The sequence below is a fragment of the Passer domesticus genome, chromosome 3 (assembly GCF_036417665.1).
Source record: "Passer domesticus isolate bPasDom1 chromosome 3, bPasDom1.hap1, whole genome shotgun sequence".
Taxonomy (NCBI): Eukaryota; Metazoa; Chordata; class Aves; order Passeriformes; family Passeridae; genus Passer; species Passer domesticus.
In genome coordinates, this window is record NC_087476.1 from 5,029,896 (window position 1) to 5,045,472 (window position 15,577).

Genomic DNA, 15,577 nt, shown 5'->3' on the forward strand with positions numbered 1-15,577 from the left:
AGTTTAGATCCCATTTAAAGGTGAAGTAATAGTACATGTCCTACCCATCAGCTAGGTGTGACTCTTTTGCAAGGTAGTAAAGAGTCTTCTTCCCCTTCCTGAATGTATTTTAAATTTTATTATTTTTGTTCCTTTCTCCATCTGAAACAGGGACATCTCTAGAAAGAAGATAACTTAGTTGGAATATGAGATCAGTAATTTTTGTTTAAGAAACAGAACTTAGTAATGTTAAGGAAGAAAGAGAAAAAGGGCGTTAGATTTTTCATGTCTATGTTTAGGATGCAAGCTAAATTCTTTTTATGTTGAGAGATGATCATCAAAGCACTTTTAAAGTAGGCTCAATGTGAATGTGAAGACTCCAGGACTGCTTTTAGATTTTTTTTTTAATCATTCTGTAAATCTGTTGCTAAACCATGTAATATTAATTTACTTAGTATTTCTAAAAAAATGTCTGACATATGGAGAATATGGTTTTGGGCATACATATGCCGGCCTAAGGAATAGGTGATGTGGGTTCTCTTGCTGCCTTGGATATAAATGTCCTGGGTGTCATAGGTCAAATGGTTTCCTATTTCTATACCTCTTTTTAAAATTGGGGAGCCAGTCCTTTCCTCACAGGGGTAGATCAAGAGAGATAAATTTTATAATGATGCTGAACACCACTGGACAGGGAGTAAAGGTGGCTTTGAGCTCCACACTGTCAATTAGGATAGCCCCAGGGCTTGTCTAAATAACGAATGGCTTTTGGAGTTGTTGTGACATTAATGAGCTCTGACGCTGCCCCATTTCTGGCCTCCCTTCAACACTCCTGGCCCATCTTCCTTTCCATCAGCTGAGGATGGACACAGTGATGCAGCCAAGTTTTTTGTCATTTGTCTTGGTGTTTGCTCCATGTTTGGTACAGCCCCTTGCTGAGGAGTTTAGCAAGGTCATCTTAAACCTCAGCTGCCTGCTTACTGTGTCCCTTAGGCACAGTAAGAACAAAGATTTGTGAAAAAACCCCACGGTCCCAAATGCCACAGAACCTCCTCCCATCAGGAAGAAGCATATCACAGATCACAGAGGATGCTCTGACACCTTATGGCCGAGTTAAGAGAGGAAATAAAACACTCAGAGCCATAATATGATTCTGGCAAACAAAATTCCAAGACTTTTTTGATATCCAAGGTTTTGTGCCAGACCTCTCTGGTAAGGAATATTTTTAGACCAAAAATAGGAGAATTTTCCAGAGCACAAACAAAGGTTAACGAAAGAAAATTCCTCATTCACCCTAAAGCTAGAGAAGAGTTTAAAGTCTAAAGTTTAATTTTGGGAGAGGACAAAAGCAGTAAAATGGATTCACAGCAGAAACAGATTTTTCAATCTTACAGTACAGAGAAAATGTAAATATTAAGAAGACAATGGTAATATCTGGAATAAGAAATGTATTTGCAATATAATAATTTTGCTTTAATACTTAAATACTTCAACTTAGATTCTTAAATACTCAAATACTTTTAAAAATTGGAATAATTTTGTCTACTACAAAACCTTCCCGTTGAGTTGTGGCAAAAAAGAATACCCAATTGAAAACAGGGCTTTGCAGTGTCTTTTATGAGATACAGCAACAGTTAGGACTCAATTCACTTGGAACCATGGCTGTGTCTATATGAGCCTCTACTCATCCCAATATCCTGTAATATTCTGGGGTAAGAACTCCTTACACTCTCTTATTGAGTCATAGAACCATAGAATGGTTTCAGATGGCAGGAACCTTAAAGCTCATCCAGTTCCAACACCCCCTGCCATGGGCAGAGACAACTTCCACCAGACCATGTTCCTCCATGCCCTGTTCAACCTGGCCTTGGAAACTTCCAGGGACAGAGCAGCCACAGCTCCCCTGGGAAACCTGTGCCAGGGCCTCACCACCCTCTAGGTACAGAATTTCCTCTTAATATTGAATCTAAATCTCTCCCCTTTTATTTTAAAATAAATTTCCCTTGTCCTATCAATATGTGCCTATGTAGAAAGTTACTCTCCTCATTTTATAATCCCTCTAAAGTGACTGAATTTTGTTTAAAAATACTTAAATATCCAGGACTCTGTGTCCTGGTGTTTGGAGGATCACTTGAGAGGTGGGACAGCTGCATTTCAGTCTATGCTCAGTGCATGTTTCATTATTTATGCAGAGAGAAATGGCACCACCAGGAATGATAGAAAGCTTTCCACCTCAGGGTATGTTCCACACTGATCATGGAGACACTCCCTTACCAACTGAAAGATAAAGGATTAATTCCCTCTGTGCAAAAAAGAGGAACAGAAATGATTTTCCACATTCAAAGCAAATGTTCTAACTTCTTATTTGTTCAGTAGAAAATGATGGTTTACTTCTATGGTAATGAATCAAACTTGTTTATGACTTTTCTCTTTTTTATAAATGCCAAAAATTAAATTTTGCAGCAGATGAATCATAATTTAATACATTTTTGCTTAAAATACAATGAAATATTCAATGAAATGGAATCGCTATTTCTCCTCCTCTTTCCTCGTCTGTTGCTAAATCAATTACCATTATGCCAAAATTAAACCAGTGGTCAATCCTTTGTTTCCACATGAAAAAAAAACACAAAAATGAACAAGCAAACCCCAAAAAAAACCAGACTCACAAAGGAAAGGAAGAGTCATTAAAGGATAAGAAAGTTAACAAGACATAATCTACTTGCAAAGTTGGAAAATTATCTTTGGCGGTGGTTTTTGCTTAGATTTTGGAAGCAGACAATTATATTTGTGAGGAGGAGAGTTAAATCCCATAACAACTGAGACATTTCAGTGGGGACTTTCAGCTGTGTAGATGGATGGGGAAAGTCATTCACACACTCTATAAAGAGAAGTCCACCCTGTGAGTTCTGAGCTTAGTGACAACAGGACTGTAATACTCCAAACGAAGCTGTATTAGGGGAAGTTTAGATTGGACATTAGGAAAAGGTTCTTCACCCAGAGGGTGGTTGGGAACTAAACAGGCTGCCCAGGGAAGTGGTCACAGTATCAAGCCTGCCAAAATTCAAGAAGTGTTTGAACAATGTTCTTAGGGACAGGGTGGGATTGTTGTGGTGTCTGTGCAGAACCAGGAGTTGGACTCGATGATCCTGATGGGTTCCTTCCAACTCAGGATGGTCTATTGCTCTGTGATCCTATAAATCTATGCTGTAGAAGATGAATGGTGTCAGGGTTGTCCTGCAGGAAAGGGTGAAGAACTTTCTTTTGGCAATCCCATCATCCATCCCACACAGATAATTCAGGAATTACTCATAGTCCCAGTCTCTGAATGTAAGTCCAAGATCCACACAATATTGATTTCCTAAGACTTACATTGTCTAAAATCTTTTTTCAGTCCCTCCCACTCCATAATCGTGCTGACTAGGATTTATTCACTTAACTTGCAGCTTGATGACAAAATAGGAACTTGCTGGTGGTGGTGGGTGTTCATCTGACCTGTTTTAGGCATCTATGTGGGCTCAGTTCCACTCAGTTGTGGAAATGTTTATTTCTCCCCATTGACCACAAAGACAGCCTAGGACTACCAGCTCACCTCCAAGCACTTACAGCTGAGGAAAAGGATTCCATTTAAATATGTTCTTCATGCTAATCTGAGAGTCATGGATAAGATCTCCACTGCAAAGCAACAAAATTGTAAGCTCAGCTTTTGGTTTTCTTTTCCTGTGTGTCTGTTCTCCCCTCTAACTTCTGATAGATGGTCATTCAGCTTCAGCTTGCAGCATCCAGGGCTCCTCGGGGCATTATTCAGGGCCCATTACCTTTTGAGCTCTAATGATACCCTGCCAACAGCAATCCTCTATGCATGCCATTTATTCCATTACACTAAACAGGGGTAATTTGGTAAATTGAGTGTTTAAGTAGCCTAAAGGTAAATATTTTTTTTCTTCTCTTTTGCAAAATGATGATGTTCCCTTTGGCTTCAGTAGATTCTTGGTTTTGGAAGGGCTTATATTCATTCACCTTTAATTGTTCATAGAAGTGAAAGGTTAAATAATGCCAGAGAGAAAAAGGCTAAGTCAAGCCCTGAAACAAATGTTAAATAAAACCAAAATCAAGCAATCAGTAAATTCGAATATACTTTTTCTTTCAGCTGTAACTCTGGGCAACTTCATCCTCCCTGCTCTTTTTACCCAGCAACTAAACTGCCAGTGCTAAAGCACCATGGGTAACTATGATATATTATCTTAATTAGTAATTAAGGCCAGATTATATTTTTTTTTTTTTTTACAGAATAAAAGCTAGAAGTTATTTTTTTTAAATTAAAGTCTCTAAATAAAAACAAGTTAACTTGAGTGCCCCAGTGTGAGTGACCTTTTTAATTTGTGCTACTGGAAATTAATGAAATGAACAAACTTTTGTGGTGCTCACCATACTAGTGAAATGTTTTGAGAGTGTGGGTGACAAAATTGAGCTTTTTGTGTTCTCAGCAAAGAGAATGAGGAAAAATTTAATGCCATAGACAACATCAGGGAGTGTTCAAAATAGGCTACTGAGACTGTCCCAACTTCAGTTAACTTGAGATATTAAATTTATACTGAAATGTAAATTAATTTGTAAACTTTTCTTTTTCCCAAGGGGAAAAAAAAAAGTTGTTTTTGCAAAGTAAATTAACTACATCCCTTGAGTTTGTGCTGGTGTTTACCTCTTCCTACTCTTAGAAAGCTGCATGCAGCTTGGGTGCGGAGTTTGTTCCAAAATCCAAATATTCCCAGTTTTCAAGCAAATTTCTATAAACTACAGAATTAAGAGGAAACATGGGGTGGGGTGGTTGACTCTTTGGAAATTACTCCGCTCAAGCAGAAACCAGTTGCTAAGCTGAGGTCAGAAATCTGGCTTCCAGAAAGCTAAAATTCAGTAAAATTGATATTAAGCATCAGGTGTCAATTCAAATAATAGTGGGAGCTCAAGGAGGACATTGCTTATTGTCTTTTCATTTAGGCAAAAAAATAAAAGGCTTTAAAAAACCTAAAGGAAAAATTTCTCCTTCCTCACACCCCTTTTCTGGAATATTAGTTTTATCCAGTGCCTAAATGCCATAAAGACCCTATCTCAATTATCTTTATACACCTCTCCCACCAATAAGTTATTTGTTTGGGAAAGCCTTAGAGCCACAGAGAATAATTAACTGTTGAATCGGGCCCACAGGAAAGGCATGACCCACAATCCAACCACCACAAGAAACATTTTAAATTTCCCCAAGTCTCTGAGGAGGCAGAGGTTTTATTTTTCATAGACTCTACTGTGACATGTGTGTTGATCCTAAAAAGGACAGTGCTTTTTGATATTCTGTCATGAGAATAGATAGCCAAGAGCTTGGAGGTGACTGGAGCTTCGGGCTAACAAGGATTTACTCCAGAATAAACACTGGCCTGCTGGTTGCTGCCAGGCCTTATTGCCCTTAGTGAGGGTCACTGAGCCTTGGGGTAAAGGAAAACAGAAAGGTCAGATTCATCCCCTTTAATCACAGCTGCAGAGAAGTTAAATTAACCAAATGTCTGATTGAGGTTTTTGTCAATGGGGAGGCAAAAGCACCTCCCAAAGATCACTCACTCCACCTCAGGACAAAGGCTAATACCCTTTGGAGAGACTTATCTCACTCCAGTTTGGAATCATAGAATCCTTAAGGTTGGAAAGGACTTCCAAGATCATCAAGCCCAATCTTTGATTAAATGCCTCTCTGTCCACTCAACCATATCAGGAAGTACCCTATAAACCTGTTTTTTGAACATTTCCAGGGATGGTGGCTCCACCACTTACCTGGGGAGATTGTTCCAGTGCTTAACTTCTCTCCCAGTAAACAAACTTTTCTTAATGTCCAACCAATTTCTACCAAGGGAGTCTACAGCAGAAATATAGTGTCAAAGGATCATTTAGGTTGCAAGAGACCTCTAAGACTGAGTCCAACCATTAATTCAGCACCACTGTGCTCACCACTAAACCACATCCCCAAGTGCCACATCCACACCCTTTTGAGCAATTCCAGAGATGGTAACTCTGCCACTTCACTGGTACCTGTCCCCTGGTTCCCTGGTCCCTCGTGCTAATTCCAGTGTCTGACCACCCTTTCAGTGAAGGATTTTTTCCTAATATCTAATTTTAACCTCCCCTGGCACGACACAGAGCCTCTTCTTATTCTGGAGAGACAAGATTTTGTCTTTTTATTGGCTCAAGCCAGACTCATCCCATTCTTTCCCTAAGTGACCGAAAGCAGTCTAGCTTGCTGTTTAACCATTTGAGAACATGGTGGTGTCCCTAAGCACAGGATAAACTCTCCCAAAAAGGTGTGGGTAGGAGCACCCAAGGCATGTGTACAGTGGCAGGGCTGTGTGGATGCTCTCCTCCATCCCAGGCTGCAGATAACACTTGCCTGACTTGTGCTCCAGCAGCCAGAGCCTTATTTTCTTGTATGCTAAATTCACTCATTTTTAAAGGCAGACACTCAGATTTAAATAGCTTGCTATGATTAATATTTTAACTCATGGTAGAGAGGGAAGCAAGGGTTGAGATACTGGAAAAGCATCTGTTAAGAGTGTCTTCTCCCATCCATTTTGAACTTTTTGTCCTTTCAGCAGCTGAAATGTGTGACGTGAGTGCATTTATGTACAAAGGATGAAGCAGGGGCAAGATGTAATTAGTCGTACAACATGTAGTGTACTCTCTACATTAAAAGTGTGTTTTCCTCTTTGCACAAAAAAAAAAAAAAGAAAAAAGAACAAATCATTCACATGGAAATGGAATAGATCCCTGTGGTGATTAAAAACTCCAGTAGAAAGATACATATTTAATGAATAGATAGCATAGATAAAGAGGAAGAATGCATTTAGAGTAAAAAGCAGCTAGAAGGACTATATAGCCTTTATTGCAGTGCAGAATCAGCTGGAAACATGTCTTATTAAGTTGTTTAAATACACAGGCAAGGGGTTTAAGAAGGAGGATGGAAAAGCTAAGGGTATGTGAGTATAAACAGCATGTGGTATTGTAGGTGCAACTACAGCTTGACTGGAAAATGACACTGGTTGAATTCACACCCAGCTCTTGCTCTAGGAGAGAAACTTGGGGTATAAAAGGAGGTGAATTATGGCTCCTGATGCTGGTTTGTCTGTCTTATCAAGTAATCATTGCCTGATCTACACTAATCAAAATAAAAGTAAGAAGTGCACTGTTTTATGGATCTTGTTGAATAAATTAGATGTAGCCCAGGCAGAAGATAAAATAATCCCTGTTTTCAAGGCATAGTCATATGGATACATGCTTAAATACAGCAGTAAAGTCTTAAATTTTCTATGAAGGAGTTTCAAGAAACATGTGGCTGGGGCACTTGGGGACAGGGTTTGTGCTGGACTTGGCAGTGCTGGGTTAACAATTTGTCTTGGTGACCTTAGAGTGCTCTCCAACTTTAATGATTCTGCTACGATTCTATGAGGTCCCACACCCTCTCATGTCATCCTTAGCATTGGGAGAAGCTGGGATCAAGCCAGCACCTCAGTTTGGCCATCTGAATGGACCTCTAGATGTGTTCTCACCTCTCCTGAGCATCAGCAGAGAAGCTGACTTTAACTGAACAATACATTTGATCTGTTTTAGACTTTGGGACTCATAAATTACTCCTTGTAAATGCTTATTTCTCTCTTTTAACTTCTAAGGCAAGGCAGGCATCAGATGATTCTTGGTGAAATGAATCCCATCCCACATCTCTCAACAGCCCAGATCCTGTTGGATGCCATCAGCAGCAGGCAGACAGCAACAACCCTGCAAGAGGGATGGTTGAGAAATAGAAACTGGTAGACAGCCAGGAAACATCAAATGGAAAATTAGTTGATTAGAAAAGGAGAAGCACAAGGTAGTACAAGTGCCTCTTGTTTCCCATATGAAAAAACAAGGCCTTCCATAAAGAAAAGTTCTTTATTTCTCCTAAACCATTGCTCTGGAAAAACTCAAACTCAACACTGAATTAACAGCTTCAAGAGTTTAGGATATTTTATTTTTAAAAGCCCACCATTAAAATGAGAAAAATAAGTAAAAGTTTTGTCCAAAAATTTTAAAATAAGCACTATTGAATTTTTTCTATCTGCCCTAAAGCCAGTGGGACTTTACTTCTGGGATGTTTCTTCTGTCTTCTGACTCCCAACCCCTTATTTTTTCAGACATCTTTTACAGTGAGTAGAAGAACTAAAATTATAATCTGAGGAAGACAGCCTAAATAATAAATGTGCTCACATTTGGGGATCATTTCAGGTGTTCTCTAAACCTCTGTGAAGCACTGTGGGTAAATGGAGTTTGTATTAGTTGGTTATAATTAATCCCAGTAGTTTTAAGGCAGACTCTTCCTGCTCCAGGGGTTCAGAGAAGAAGATAGGTAGAAAGGCAGGCAGGGATTCTCTGGAAAGTGAACGGATGTAACAAATCAGTTTATTCAAACCTGGCAACATCTGATGATTTGCTTCTTTCTGACCGTGACCTCTGAGCTGCACTCTGATGAGGAAATTAGCATTTGTCCAGCTGTGCTTTTGCCCTGGAAATGCACGAAATACAAGTCCTGAGCACCTTGAAGGAAAGACTATGCAATAGAAATAGAAATAAAATAACAGATATGGGTTTTTTTCCCCCTTAGTTTTCCTGCATTTATTCAAATAATTTCCCAAAGTAAAATAGTAATTCAGAATGATAATTTTTAAATGCTTAATCAGTAAACAAAGTCTCCTTCTTTGCATCAGGCAGGTGTAAAGGACCCAATTAATTGAGAAAAAATAGCAGAGTGACATATAAAAAATATAAAATATAATATATAAAAATATAATTAATGCATGAAAAGAAATCCAGAGTTCCTTGCAGTTTTCCTTGCAAGTCTATTTTAAAAATGCTCCAATGATGCAGCTCCCAAGGACATTCCTACTTTCTTTTACAGTCATTCTTATGGCCTATTGTCTGCAGAGCAGACACAAGAACTAAAAGTAGATGAGACTCACCTCACCTAAAAATCGGGTTAATCCTAGAGTTCTTTAATTTCTATCTACAGTCCTTGGAAAAATAAACCTGAAGAGGAATTCATCCTGTCTTACAGTAGATGTGTAAGAAGATATTTCTGCTCTGGAAGTGTCTTTGTAAGGAGTTATCTTTTCTTCCAAGTGAGGTGGGAGTCAGGTGTAAAATGCACAGTTGGTTCTAGACAATGACAAGAAGAAAGGGAAAAGAATCACGTGATGGAATAATCTTCAGTATATTTGGATTTTTCTGAAAGCATTCCAACAGCCCAGTATAAAACAAACCAAACAAAAAAACCTAGAGAAAATCAATGTTGCATGTCACATGGTCTAAGAACTGGTCTTTGTGAGGAAAGAAGGAGATGGATGTTTCAGAATAATACAAAAAAATTAACAGACAGCTGGGTGAATTTGAAATGTAACAGTAAATATTTAGTAAGACAGTGGATCAATAAAAAAATAGGAGAGAGAGAGAATGCTGCAGAATCATGATCAGCTGCAGTTATAAATCTGTAAGAGAATGGATTTTTTTTCCGTGAACAGTAGGGAGAAACACTGTGTAAAAATAACAAAAAAAAAAGGAAATAAATTGTTGTAAGCTTTAATAAGAAAACTAATATTAATATATTTCTCAAAAAATGCAACAACTAAACACAAAAAAAAGATGGCAAAACAAAAGAACATGAGAAGAAAGTATAGGATAAAATGGCCTTCTGAAAGGATTGTTATATTTTCTGATACTTATTTGTATGAAAGACCTTTATTGGACATGTGGTGCCACCTTCTAAAAACATGTAACTTCTCTGTTTGGCTATGGATACTCTTAATGATAAGTGTGGAATGGACATTCAAATTTCAGTGCTTGAAAGGAAGAATAGCAGATCCACAACACCCATGATATGCCCTCACTTGCAGTTCTGAGTACTGAGAAGAGAGATATTTGTTAAGGAGGTTTAAAGCACCAGGGCTGTGTCTTGTAAGACATCCCAGATGCCTACAGCCTTTATCTATGGAGGTACCATGAGAAATGGTTTTATTTTTCTCCCAATGAATTCCCTTTCATATTCCAGTAGAGGCATGATATTGATCATCACATGCCTTGTCCCACAGTTTGAAAAATTGGCTATTTAGGTGACAAATCCTGCAGGAAAACAAGCATTTCTTCCAACTCATTTACTCAAGGCACTGTCACAATAGGCCCTAATACAGGACAGATGAAAGAAGGCATTTTTAATTAGGTCACGACAAAAGCTTCAATTTTTTTTTTAAGAATTAATATGGGTCATTTAGCAGTAACTTGTCTGAATGGCTTGTACATTAAAGAATCAGATAGAAAGCTGGGAAATTTTTGGGACAAATTAAAAGTTGGTTCTGCCAGTACAACAACAAGCTAAACGAGATGTGTCAGCTCTGGATGTGCACAGGTCTACACGTGGCAATGCCCATCTGCAGTGCAGGAAAAACCTGCTGCACTACACACCCAGTCTTGTTAAACTTGAGACTTGCTCAGAAAAACTAGGGCATTAAAGGGAGGGTGTCATGGAACTTACTGCCAAATAATGCCTTCCTTTCTTAGGTCATTTTTTCAGTGTCTTCTTGGTAGCTCTCCGCCTAGGACCAATCTTTCCAATATATTAGAGAGGATATTGAATCTGTCAGTGCATATGAAGTTATTTTAGGGTAACTAATTGCAAACAATTCATCCAGCTGGACAGCCAAAGCAATAATATTAAAGATTAATGCCCCAGTTCAGTAAAAAAACATGGGCATGTGCATATCCCTGTGGCTCCACTGAGACACTTAGGAAGGCTCGTTGAACTAAATATATTACTACAACACAGCCTAAAAAATGATGAATTCACATCACAGATACCATGAGAACAGTTCTAAGAAATCGGAAAAGATTACTGAATCTGACAAATCCAGGTTCAAACCTCTAAATAATGCTATAAAATATAATAATCATAGAATACTTTGAGCTGGAAGGGACCTTTAAAATCATCTAGTCCAACGACCTGCAACAAGCAGGACATATTCAACTAGATCAAGTTTCTTATAACTCCACCAAACTTGACATTGAATGGTTCCAGGGATGGGGTATATACCTTCTCTCTGGCAGTACTGGTCCTGGAACAGATCCTTGAGAAAAAAATTGCATGTCCCTGACCTCCATCTGGCCATTGAGCCACTGACATGCTGGATGCCACAATCCAGCCAGCTTCTCATGCACTTAAGAGTCAATCCATCAAATTCAGTTTAGACAGAAGGATGTCATGGTGGAATGTGTCAAAGGCCATAGAGAAGTGCAGGTCGATGGTGCTCACAGCTCTTCCCTTGTTCATTGGTGCACTCACTTCATCATGCAAGGCCACAAAGGAGGTCAGGTAGGTCTTGCCTTAAGTGGAGCCCTGTTGACCCTCTCAAATAACCTCTCTGTCCTCCATATTCCCTAAGATGGCTTCTAGGATGATCCATTCCAAATCTTCCTGGACACAGAGGTGAAGATGACTGTCCCAGAGTCTTCTTTTCCACCTTTTGTGAAAATGAGAGTGATGTTTCTCTTTATCTGGTCACTGGGCACTTCACCTGACTGCCATGACTTCTCAGATATGATGGAGAGCAGCTTGACACTTACATCACTGATTTCCTTCATGCTCTGGGCTGCATCTCATCATGTTCTGGCTCCTTAGGTGAACCTGGTCTTCTCTTTCAGGGAGAGGGATGTTGATCCCACAGTCCCTGTCCTACTCCCTGCCCACTCAAAAGGTGTGGGAAGTGACACTGTCAGTGAAAAATGAGGCAAAAATCTTTTTGAGTACCTCAACCTCCCCCTCATCCACGTTATCAGTTTGCCTGCCTTGCTCTTCAGGGAGTACATTTTCTTTGACCTTCCTGTTCTCTTCAGGCTGACAATCATCTAGAAGACCTTCCTGTAACACTTTGTATTTTCTCCTGTTCATTTCCTGTGCTGCCTGTGTTGGTGTAGAGGCTTCAGCTGGGCTGTTGGCTTTTTCAGTGTCTTAGGGGAATACCCTTTAGTTCCTTTTATGTTTTTCACTTGTTAAATGCTAACAATGTAACAAAAGTAAATGATAATCATATTAAAATATAACAAAAAGAATCCAGAGTTCCTATTGCTGGAGCTTTCTTTCTTGGAAATGATACAGGTTATGATAAATAGATTAATTTGAATCTGAAAATTTACTCCCATTGTGGGAATCCTTCCATTTTTCCACTCATGTGATTTCAGCTATATGTAAATGGAATAACAAACCTCATTTATCTCTCTGTAGTCAAAGAACATGAATAGATACCTCAAGGAGGCAACCCATTCCATTAATTTTAGGATGAATTCAATTGCACTTTGGATGTCCTTGGTTCTTTTTGTCATCTGCAAGGGGCAAGACTAACTGCCCACTTTTGGACTTCAAACGCTGGATGCACTGAATGCTATCTTACAAGTTCAGTGCTTTCTACTAGAATTTTTCTCTATCACTTTAATACATCTGATATATATGTGCAGTGGAAAAACATAGAAATAACTATGCTAAATAAGTCTCTCCATCAACACCATTCCACCCAACTCACGCCAAGTTGGGTGGAAATATAAATGACAGCAATGTTTGGCCTGCCACTGACACCTATCCACACATAAACAGTCACAGTTAGATGAGATGCTTCACAGTTTCTCTGAATATTTAATTAGTACAAAAACTTGGTTTCTCTGAGCTCCATCAAAAATAAAATTAAAAAGCCCAGCTTCATTTACCTCGCATTGACAACAATGAACATTAGAACTTCCCCCAGTGCCGCAGGTTTAGCTCTGTGGCTAACGCTGAGATGTTGGCAATCAGAAAAGACTTGGGGCTAATCACACTTTTTATCACCACAGGGATAAACTTAAGTGATAGACAGGCATGGGCTAATTACTTTTAATAGTTTCCCATTGCTCTGGCTGATGACACAGTGCTAAAAAACCATGCTCCCCCCCCTCAATAAACCAGAATTTCACTTCCATGGCACTACGTCTTTATCACCGCTTCGTTACTTCAGGGGAGCTGTGTTCTATAAAATGCCTTTCCCTGTGGCTTAAAGTAAAGATTTTTTAAATAAATTAATACAGTTTATGTTGGGCATCTACCACTTGAAGGGCTAATGATTATTGACTACCCTCCAGCAGACATCAGGGAGTCTAGCCTCAGGCCCTTCCCGCTCGCCCCAAACATGCCGAATGTTAACACATGTTTCTAGATCCTGGCTGGGATTGGACACAAACAAGGCAGTCAGAATGGACCATTTAGTGTACAAGCCAAGATGACAGATCTCTGCTTAATACAAGGAAGACAAAAATTCGTATCTTATTGAAAAAGGCAGAAGAGCCCCGGGTGCTTTCGCTTTGTGATTCTGCAGCAAAAAGTGGGTTGTGTCAATATAAGTCTATGTCACCCGCTCGCAGCTGCCACACTGAATTGACCCTGCTAGCTGCAGACAGAAAGGCCTTCCATTTCCAAATTCTCTCTAATGCTCATCTGCGAGAGTGAGCATGAGGTGGAAAAAAACCCAACAAGTTGCTCCTAAGTATGGGAGAGAAAAACAAAATAAAACAGAACAAAAATGTCTTAATGCTGTGAGACTCTTCCTGCTCACTGTTTCTAACGAAACAATAAGAAAAAAAATTCTCATCTGAAGGCATTTCAGAGGATGGTCTGACAACATGAGCTTTATGTTTTGTAAATCATGTTCTTGTAATTCCTTGTAAGTCTCCAGATCCTCTTCAGATAGAGCAGCAGAGCATTAAATATTCTTGTAACGCTCACCAGAGCTTAATTACTAAAAGTTGAAGCATCTTTTAAACTCTGCCTATTTTTTCTTCTTTTTTTTTTTGTTCCCTGGGTATTCCCCAAAGGAAAGCTAGAAAAAAGTTGAAGAATGTGCACAATAACTATTAGTCAAGACCATGTTTCCAAGGGGGGCAAAAGAAGATAAACAATTTTGAAACTAAAAATAGAGTATTTCTTTATACCACTATCGTTAAAAATGATAGCATTCACTGATGTGTCTGTTCCTCATGTGTATATTTTACTAAGCTCAGATGTTCACAAAAGAGTGAACTGAAAACAAAAACATATTAAAATTATAAAAAGTTCCCAAGTTCCCTAAAATGAAAAAAAAAAATGAAGAGAGAATTCTTTAAATAGGGAACACAGAATTATATTGATTTCTGGAGAAATATGATAATTTAGGGAAGTTGAAGATAGGGCTAAAATTATGAAACTATTTCAAACACGGTTTTTTTATGGCCCTGCTCAAAGTCCATGAAAATATACCAAAAAAAGGTTTTCTTTACCTCATTTCAGACTATATTCAGGTGAGCCATAATATAAGTAAACACAGACAGTAGAGAGAGCATATTTTACTAGCAGAAGATATAATTTTTCTCTTTTCTGTGTTGTAGTGAGGAGCTAGTCAAGCTTTCATCAGCACTTTATGTGAATTTATTATAAAGCACTGGACAGTCCAACCCAATCACCTGACTGTGTAAACACACCTCACCTGACTGTGAAATCTGCAGAAGTGGCTGAGTCCTGTGTGGATATCTGAGAGGAAAAATTGATCTCACCTAAATGCAACCACCTGAAGGTAGCAGTCTAATTTAACCAGCTGTCTGTGCTTTTTCGGTATGAAAGAGAGAGAATCATAAAGGCTGGAAATGACCTTCAAGATCTTGAGGGAGCCATTCATCAACTGGTCTTGCAATGGCTTTCCAAAATCCTGTGGAAATGCTTCTTTCTCATAGGCTGCCCAGAGAAGCTGTGGCTGCCCCATCCCTGGAAGTGTCCAAGGCCAGGTTGGACAGGGCTTGGAGCAACATGGGACTGTGGAAGGTGTCCCTGCCCATGGCAGGGGATGGAAAAAGAGGAACTTTAAGGTCCTTCCAACACAACCCATTCCATGATTCTGTGTAATTTGCTGTGTTTGACTGCTTTAAGGTACCTGTAAATTCATAAACCTTTAACATCACTGCCAAGCCCATTCTCTTGCTCTGCAGCCTTATGGTGAGGTCTGGCCATACCCAAACTGCAAAACTTATCTACACTACTCTCTATCCCAAGGTAAATCAGAGTTTTTCAACAAAAAAACTGTTCTAGGACTGTTTGTGCTTTAAATTCCACTTGTGAAATGCTCGGCAGAGTGTTAAATGACTGGATGTATAAGTGAAGATTTGAGTTTTGTGGCAATTTGGACAAAATTTAATGAAGAAAAGGAAGCCCCATTATTTCTCTCCTGCTCCAAGAAGATCCTTTAGGAAAAAGTTTCAATTCAGTTTCAGTTGTACATACATAACGCCAGACAAGACTACTTTCAAAAAAGTGTTCTAATTAATGTTATTTACTATCAGCAACGAGAAAACTTGCAGTATGTTATAATGATTTTCATAAAATGTTACATTTTTGTCTATTATGGAAGAGTCTGAGGAGTTCCATGATGACACAGAAAGTTTTTATTAGCTCCAGACTTATACAAGAGCATAACTTAGTCAAAAGAAAGATAATTAGGAT

The 15,577-nt window shown here is 38.9% G+C and overlaps 1 long non-coding RNA gene across 5 annotated transcripts; it reads left to right on the top strand.

Annotated features, from left to right (window-relative positions):
- The first annotated feature begins 1,775 nt into the window (after window positions 1–1,775).
- Window positions 1,776–15,040, top strand: LOC135297868 (uncharacterized). Of its 5 annotated transcripts, XR_010359794.1 has the most exons (6): window positions 1,776–1,915; window positions 3,546–3,669; window positions 4,127–4,201; window positions 7,680–7,876; window positions 14,473–14,657; window positions 14,815–15,040. It is a non-coding gene; the product is annotated as an uncharacterized LOC135297868 (long non-coding RNA). The 5 variants fall into 5 exon arrangements; XR_010359796.1 differs by lacking the exons at window positions 14,473–14,657; window positions 14,815–15,040 and adding an exon at window positions 2,169–2,214 and having other exon boundaries at window positions 1,786–1,915; window positions 7,680–8,039; XR_010359792.1 differs by lacking the exons at window positions 14,473–14,657; window positions 14,815–15,040 and having other exon boundaries at window positions 7,680–8,039.
- The last annotated feature ends 537 nt before the right edge of the window (window positions 15,041–15,577 follow it).